Source organism: Oryx dammah, unplaced genomic scaffold, assembly GCF_014754425.2.
Source record: "Oryx dammah isolate SB20612 unplaced genomic scaffold, SCBI_Odam_1.1 HiC_scaffold_16, whole genome shotgun sequence".
In the NCBI taxonomy this organism is placed as follows: Eukaryota; Metazoa; Chordata; class Mammalia; order Artiodactyla; family Bovidae; genus Oryx; species Oryx dammah.
The window spans coordinates 13,574,616-13,583,426 of record NW_024070200.1 but is presented as its reverse complement, the minus strand read 5'-3'; positions in this window follow the sequence as shown (position 1 = coordinate 13,583,426).

The window sequence follows — 8,811 nt, the reverse complement described above, 5'->3', positions numbered from 1 at the left end:
CCTGCAGAGTCAGTGGCTTTTGGCTAGACTTTACTGTGTTTCTTGGTGTCAAGATGTCCAGACCTTGGCAGGGTCAGCAGAATTTCTAAACAAAATCTGGCATTGGCCATATATAAACAACAAAGAGCCCATTTAGTTAAAATGAGGGATGTGTTGTTTTCCAGAACCTTTGGGGACCTAGAGAATAGTAAATTATGGCCCATGCTCTTGGAATGCTGATTTGAGATGCTGTGCTAATAACTGTCTTTCTTGCCCACAGAAATCCTCTCCCCCATTGGGCTGGGCTCCAGAGACGTGGTCAGAATTCCCCCATAGCCGGCGCAAGTAATGATTATGTCCATGTCTTCTTTTCCCGTCTCTCGTAGGTTTTTGGTCTTGGCACTGGCGTTTTCCGGTGTCAAGCCCAAGGAGGCACGCAGCAGGGGCTCAGAAATGGCAGCTGATGGCAAGCATGGAAGAGCTGGTCGCCTCAGGCTGGCAGTGGATGGAGGACTTTTTATTGGCCCGCACAGACCCATTCTTCACCCTTCTCCATCCTACTCTACTGATTATATCACAGGGTTCCCTCACTCTCTGGCTTCTCTGTTGGGTTGGGCAAGCGGAAGCACTCACTGGGGTCAGAGGGTCGCCGGAGACTGGGATCAGGGGAGTCGGGGTCACTTCAGACTGGCCGCCCCCCTTTACTGCAGTCATCAGCTCCTGTTGGAGTCTCTCTCCTGCGCTGTTCACCCCCTTCCTCCTCCAGGTCTGGGGACAGTAACAGTAACAGCTCCTCAGAGATGCTAGTCTTGGGGTGCTGCACCATCCTGCTTTGGTTCCCTTAACCCTCCCCAATCCCTTGAAAACCGTCCCTGCGTCACCCTCTCCCCAGCCACCCCACCAGAGTGGCCTCTTCTTTCTGCCAAGACCCTGGCTGCTCCGGATGCGGGTTTCTAGATGTGTCGTCATGGTGAGCTCACACTAATGGAAGGATGTGTGCCTATTTCGGAATGTGTACAGACTATTTACTTAAAAAAAAAAAACAAAACACTATACCGTTTTTCCAGTTCCTTCTTCCAATTAGCACAGCTGGTCAGCCTCAGAGGAGATCTCTCTTTATCCCCCAAATGACGGGATTGAGTCCCTAACTTCCTCACTTGGCTCGACAGTGGTTCATCTCCGCCCCAGGCCTCCTCTTGCAGACTCCCTTGCGCTATGCTTCCTGTCGCTGGGAGCTTCCTAGCTCCTCCTTAAGGTGGGCAACTTTCCTTTCGAGAAATACTCGTCACTGCAGAATCCAGCAACTCCTAGGACGGTTTCAGGCAACAAGGGGCTGGTTTTTCTGAAAATGATCTTTCCTGGCATCACCCACACGCCAGCAGGCTCGGACCTGAGTTGATTAATCAGTCAACCAGCCTGATTAACGCCACAGTGTTGCTTCTGCTCCCACTCAGATCATGTGGGCACTCAGACAGAGTGTGACTAACCTGGACACCCGAAGGGAGGAAACTCTAAGCTCAAGTCCAGCTGAAGCATTAGCACACACATCTAGAGAGCCGGGGAACCCGTGTCACCCTGCCAGCTAGGCTGTGGACTCTTGGAGGAGGCCTGCAGGCTGGGCTTGCTCAGGCTGAGTTGGGAACCTCTGAATGTCTGGGTTCAAATCCTAAATCTGTTGTGCTCTGGTTGTTAGAGCTCTGGCAAGTTACTCAGCCTCCCAGAGGTTCCATTTCTTCTTTAAAATGGGGTTAATAATGAAGGTTGTTGTAAGAATGAAATATAATGGTGCTCTTAAGAAATCTGGTTGACCTAGAAAGTGGGAGCCCAGCCTCACAGGTGCAAAGGGAGCAGATTACACTGAGATGGCAGAAGAGAGGACTTGGCTGACTGAAGCAGGATGAGACAGGGCAGGCTGGGGTTGCCCAGCTTCTTGCTTGTGGAGAATGGGTAAAATCCTGGCTCTTCACACTGGCTGTGTGACCTCGGAAACTGACATGACCTCTCTGTGCTTCAGCTTCCTCAGCTGTGAAATGGGGATAATAACAGTACCTCACAGACTTGTTCTATTAAATGAGTTAATAAGAAAAAATCCTTTACAACCGTGCTTACCTTTAGTGGGTGCTCAATAAATGTTAGGACACCCTCTTATCCAGTGCTTGTAGAAGGATTAAGTGTGCCCCTCCAGTTCAGGTTCCACAAACTCTTCCAGACTTACCTGTCTGGAGTCCCGAAAAGGAACCCTTGGGAGCGTACTTCAACTTCCCTGGATAAGCTTAGGTGCCTCTGATGGGGGGTGTTAGGTTGGGGAGAAAGGGCTGAAATGAGAGAGAACTGGCAAAGAATTTATAGCCTGCAGTGTCTCACCCAGAAAATCTTGGTGAAAATTCTCAGTGTTGGGCTTCAGACCTTGCCTGGGCTGCTCCCAGGCTGTCGACTCGTCTCCTGGGTTGATCACGGTGCCAGAGAAGGTAGCCTCAAAATTAGGAGATGCTCCCTGGAGCCAGACAGCCTGGGTTCAAACCCCAGCTCAGCCTCTTGCCAAGTTTTTTAACGTCTTAGGGCTTCATCCATGAAATAAGGTGGATAAGAATGGCATCTTCCTCACAGAATATTGGGTGATGTGCTCTGAACAGCTCCTGGCCAAGCTTAAATGCTCGGCAAATGTCAGCTATTGGTAATATACCACCAACCGCTGTGTCCTCTGCCTACCAGGGGACAGCTGTTGTAGTAACCAGAATAAGGGCCTCTTTCGAGGATGCCCACGTCCTAATCCTCAGAACCTATAAATCTGTTGCCTTACATGGGGAAGGGGGCCGTGCAGACGTGATAAAGTTAAGGATCTGGAGATGGGGAGGTTATTCTAGGCTATCTGGGTGAGCCCAATGCAATCACAAGGGTGAAAGATGGAAGAAGAACAGGGAGAATGTCAGAGTGGTGTGGGGTGGGAGAGACTGGACCAGCTGTTGTTGGCTTTGAGGATGAGAGCTGGCCAAGAGTCGGGAAATGCAGGCCACTTCTAGAAGGTGAAAAGGGCAATGGAATGGATTTTCTCCTATAGCCTCCACAATGGAACTCAGCCATGAATCCCATTTCTGACTTCTGGAATTAAGATAATCAGCTCGTATTGTTGGAAGTCACTGAGCTTGCGGTTAGTTTGTTACAGCAGCAACGGGGAAGTCTTACAGCTGCCGGGGCAGCTGCGTCCTTGAAGGAGGCACCATGTGGAGTCACTCTGTGGAGGTTATTGAGCACCTGTGGCATCACCCCCTTCTTCTTGCCTTCTGGACATGTGGGGAACACACTGGACTCTGGAATTGAACTTCCCCTGGGCATAGGCACTGCCAGGGATGGACTATTAAGAGGCAGGATTGCCTCCTGGGGAAGCAGAGCCCTCAGCAGGGCCTTGAAGGATACAGCATGCTGAGTTTGATAGGAGGAAGAGAAAGGCAAGGCAAGGCTGGAAGCAGCCCAGTGGGATCAAAGTCAAAGAGGTCAGCCTACTTATTCATTCATCTGTTCATTCACCGCCTGTGTGCCAGGCCCTGTGGGGGGTACCTGGATAGTGGGATGAGTCAGACAGACGTGGTGGAAGCCAATATGCCATTGCGATAAAACATGGCAAGCCTTACAGCAGGAGAAGACTGGCTTGTAAAGGGAGCATATCTTTGGGCTTTGTGTGATACCCTGCACTCAGCAGGTGCTGACTGAGAGGAATCTAGCCATGTAAAGATTGCTATTCCCAGTCCAATTCTATCCTAATCCATTTTATTACACGAAGGAGAAAGCCTCAGGTGGGTGCCATTATGTCTCAAGCACCACTTTAATTCTTGCTAAGCTTCCCACGTGGCTCAGGGGTGAAGAATCCGCCTGCCAATACAGGAGGTGTGGGTTTGATCCCTGGTCAGGAGGATCCCCTGGAGAAGGACATGGCAACCCATTCCAGCACTGCCTGGGGAATCCCATGGATAGAGGAGCCTGGAGGGCTACAATCCATGGGTCCAAAGAGTTGGACACGACTGAGCGACTAAACAGCAACAACAATCTCCCTTTCTAACCTAGAGAGTCAGCCTCCGGTGTATTCTGCAGGTAACAGGTGCTAATTCAAGTTTAATACCACTGCTTTTTATTCGTTTAATTACCTTCCTTTTGTGGCCAGGGGCACTGATTTTCCGCTTCTGGGAGTAGAATACAACTTCTATTAAATTTTTCTTAAATGTAAAGTATAATTTCCCTGGTGGTCTAGTGGCTAAGACTCTGCACTCCCAATGCAGGGGATGGTAGTGTAACAGTATAATAGAACCGTGAGCTGAGGGTTCTTTCTCTTGCCCTGGAGTTGACCACTGGGGTCCAGTTGAGGACAAAGAGGCACTAACTGTCCCTCAGCGATGGATCTGATCCTCCTTCAGAACCTCCCCATCCTAATCCCCACCCCTCACACACGCACACTCAGTACTGGGGAGGGCGGAGAAGGAACTGGGATCAGAGGTGAGCAGTGATTGGCTCCAAAAGTCTCCTAGAGCTGGAGGTGGAGCTGCCACAGGGAGAGGAGCCCAGGGGACGTGGTCTGCTCTGGCAGCAGACACGCTAATCTGCTCGGGGTGCCTTTTGGGACAGGAAGAGAAGAAACCTGGAGAGAGACAAAAGGTGGCCCAGTGGACAGTGAGTGGCCTAATGCCCTCCAATCGTCATGCAAGGTTGTGTGGCTGAGTGGAAGAGGAGGAAAGGAGCTGACATCTCCCAGAACTGTCTGACAGCAGGGTGGGAGCCAGGGGCCATGGAGGAGATGGTGCTGCAGCCAAGGCTCCCACATCAGGGATCTGGCCAGCAGGGACGCCCCAGGGCACCTCTGAAGAACTCTAGTCTTGTGCCCCTGATGGGGCAGCAGGGCCAGCGCAGGCTGGCCGGTGAGAAGAGATGACCAAGGGCAAGGGGACCTCGGGTGGCAGGCTGCATCATGGGACACAGACGCCTGTCCCTCTCTCTCCTGTCCCCACGACACTGAGGGAACCAGGCCCTGGAGGAGTGGAGAAGGGCGGGAGGCTGTCCTCTCTTTAGAATGTGGGTTCTTAGACCCTCTTCATCCTCCGCTGGGGACCAGTTGGGGACCCTAGGCGTTATTCTGAGGTATCAGGGTTTGGACCCAAAGTAACAAAAAAAGTGATGGACTCTGCCCAAGAAACTGTGGAGGAGCACAGGGGAGATCTGAAAATAGAAATGGCAAGTTTCAAGTTTCTATTACTCTGAATAGAGGTTCTGCAGTAACCCAGTCTCCAGAGTAAACTACTCAAAGGAAAAGAGCATAAGGGACTTCCCTGGTGGTCCAGGGGCTAAGACACCACACTCCCAGTGCAGGGGGCCCTGGTTAGGTTCCTGGTCAGGGAACTAGATCCCAAAAGGCGCCACCAAGAGTTCGCATGCCGCAACTAAAGATCCTGCATGCTATGACTAAGAAAAAAGAAGTTCAAAGGGAAAACATCACGCATATAATAACATGGAACTTGAATGGCTGAATTTTCGAAACTCTGATTCAGAAGGGAAAACTGACACAGCAACTACAGTACTCTGATAACAGCTATGATTGGAGGGTGATGGGCAGGAGGAGCCACACTGGGAGCCCAATGTACAAAAAGGATCTGATCAAGAGGAGGCAGTCAGGGTAGCCTTCCTGGAAGAGGTGTATTCTAAGCTGAAGCCTGCAAGGGGGGACTAGGAGGTATCTTGGGAGTTCTCCCTGTGACTGGTATGCGTGGTGCTGTGGATACAGAAGGGGCCCTTTGAGTATTGATGGTGGGGATGGGGGGCGGTTTCTAATTAGTCCAGGGGTGTATTGCCGGGGGCAGGTGTCCCTTAGTTAGCTTAGCCATCTGGGGCAAGAAGGAGAAGCAAGGTGTACCTCCCACCAGTCACTTCTTGAATTTGAGTCTGTCTCCCCAGCTACAGTGTGAGTGCTCTGGGCAGGAACCAGCTCCCTCCACCTGGGGCTACCACCTAGCGGACAGCCAATGTGCTGGACTAGAATGGATGGAAAGATCATTTGAGACAGTTACAGGAGATGACGCCTCTGAAGCCAGGCACCAGCAGGCATCACTAGATAGAAGTTGGCCCCTACTCACCTCCCGCTTAGGAAAGCGCCCAGCCTGGGACTGGGTCCTTGGACTCCTCTCCTAGGGCTCAAACCGACCCCCTTCCCGGGCCGCTCCCTCTCAGCTGCAGTTACCCATGGTCGGGCCATGCCCCAAGGGAGCTGGGCAGTTGGACAGTGTTAAGACTTCGAGATCAGCCTCCAGGGTCCCCGGGCAGGGCAACCCCCTCTGGCCCGCAGCACCCCAAACGCCACCCTCGCGGCACGCCCTCTGGGCGGTAGGACCCTGGACCCCGGACCCCGAAAGCACTATCAATTTGGACCCTGGAATGATTAGGACCTCCTTCCTGGCCTTTCTCCTCTCTCCACGCCTCCGGCGGCCCCCCTCCCCCGCCCCCAGGCCTTTGTCGGAAACTGGATTTTGCATTTTTCTTTCCAGGTGGGCGGCGGGGAGTGGGGGGTGGGGGACCGGCCTTGGTGAAGGTAGGTGGTCCCTTCGGCCGGGCGGCAGCCGCTGTCCCAGCCCCACCCGAGCCATCCGGGCGCACTCACCTCTCTCGGGTCCGGGCGCCGGAGGCCAGGCCGCAGGTCCGTCCCGCCGGGCTGGGCCCGACGCGGGCGGGCGGGAGGAAAGGACTGCCGCGCGGCTGCGGCGGCGGCGGGACCCGGGTCCGGCGGGGGCGTGGTGCGGCCGGCCCTGCGCTCGGGCTCCGGCTCCCGCTCGCCCGCGCGCCGCGCCGCCACCTGGAGGCGGAGGAGGGGGCGGAGGCTCGCGGCGGCCAGGGCAGGGTGCGGCTTCCAGGAGGGCTCCTCAGGACCATTGCTCTCTCGTGGGGAACGCGGAGGGGCCCGGGGGCTTCTTCTCCACCTGCTCATTTCGGGGTTCTTGCGGGGAGGGGCAGTGGGGAGCAGGTGGCCCGTTTGCTTCTGCCAGAGCTCAGGATGCGTGTGTCGTGTGACTTGGTGAACTTGACCTCGGTGGGCTGGGCCCCAAAGCCCGAGCTTGGGAAGGGGAAGGCATTTCTGAGCCCTGCCCCGACCCCCACCTCTTCCCTGGCCCCTGCCAGGCCCCTCCCTTTCCCCACTCCCCACCCCAGGGTACCTGCCCGACTTCCTGTTGCCCACTCTGCCCCACTTTACAGATGGAGAGGTCCCCCATGCTGTCAGCCTCCCCGGGCCCACTCCTGCCCTAGCTCCATAGAGAAGGGCAAGAAGAGAGAATGGAAGAAGGGAGAAGCCGCAGGCAGCCTCCAGACTTGACCCGCGTGGCCTCTGTGTGCCCTTCTGCGGAGGAACACTGCGCACACCTGCGTCTGCCAGGACGCTCAGCTCTGCGCACCGGATGCTCTGCTCTTTGATGTTCCTCCGTCTTGGCCCCTTCTCAGTTGTTCTGTCTCTTTCGTTTTTCAGCCCATCCCTTAAAGCCGGTGCTCCCAGTGGTGCGGTGCAGCCAACCTGTACTGACTTGTGAGAGCACGTTAGTCAATTTCCCAGAATTTTCCAAGCCAGTTGTTAAACACGGCCATCATTAAAAATGAGTTTATGTAAATCTGCAAGTAATTTATGTTAAAAACCATAGTCGTAAACACTCAAAATGTGCCTCTTCTTAATTAGTTTACTCTTTGTTACCTGTGCTTTTCAGGTTATTTGCACCTGTTTCCATCTGCATAGAGGCAATACATTACGGGGTACACTGCACGTCTCCTTCCGCCTCTCTGGTTAGTAACACCATGGCTGCAGCTTGAAATCGGCCATGGCCAGAGTATTTCCGCCACAGAAATTAGGAAGTGTTAGCAATCAGGGCTTGATTTATGTCTTCTGCAGTGTCTAGACTCTCTAGACTTGATTGAGAAAGTGATGGGGAAAATGAATAGTGCAGATTAAATTTAGAGGTGTATCTTGGATGAATATAGTATGTAAACTATATTTCTTTTTTTTTTTAATGTGCTATGTCTGTAAGCCATCACAATGTGAGCAGCACAAAAAAATTGAGGAAATTTGGCCAGCATTCAGCAACTACTACCTGAGTGAGCAGTTGCTCATGTCATCAATGAGTGAAGTTGTGATATCTATCTTTAGCTTGTTTCCCTTTTATCTTACTTGCTAACATAAAACATCAACTGACATTCACATTGGAACTACACTCATTCATCTCTTGCAGGCATAGGCTGGCTATAAATACATAGGCTTGGCAAAAATCAGTGAGATCATTCTAAGAGAATCCATTGACTCTATAGATTTTGTAATAAAAATATGTATTTTATATATAGTTTATTTGTAAGTTATGTCATAGTCCTTTATATCTGTAAATATGTGTGCGTGTATGTACATTCCCTTACCCTGGTTGGTTGGTAAATATTTTGGCTGGATGTTTAATGTTGGCTGGTGCTTCCCAAGTTTTGCCCTATGCTTTCTCATTTTCTCACTTTAGTGCATTCCACAGGGTAGCCCCTTGTCCCACGTGCACGTCATGCCCGATTCTTTGTGACCCTATGGACTGTAGCTCCTCTGTCCATGGGATTCTCCAGGAGAGAGTACTGGAGTGGGTTGCCATCCCCTCGTGTCTCCTGCATTTATCACTAGCGCCACCTGGGAGGACCGCAGACGATCCTGTCTCCCTCTAGGCAGCAGTGGGCATGAAAATGGGTGGCCACTTGGATATTTCCCAGACACTGGGTCACATGTCTCCCAGGCCAGTGCAGAGAGGGTGGGGCCTCGGAGTGCAGAAGCGTGATCTGGGGTGCCCCCCT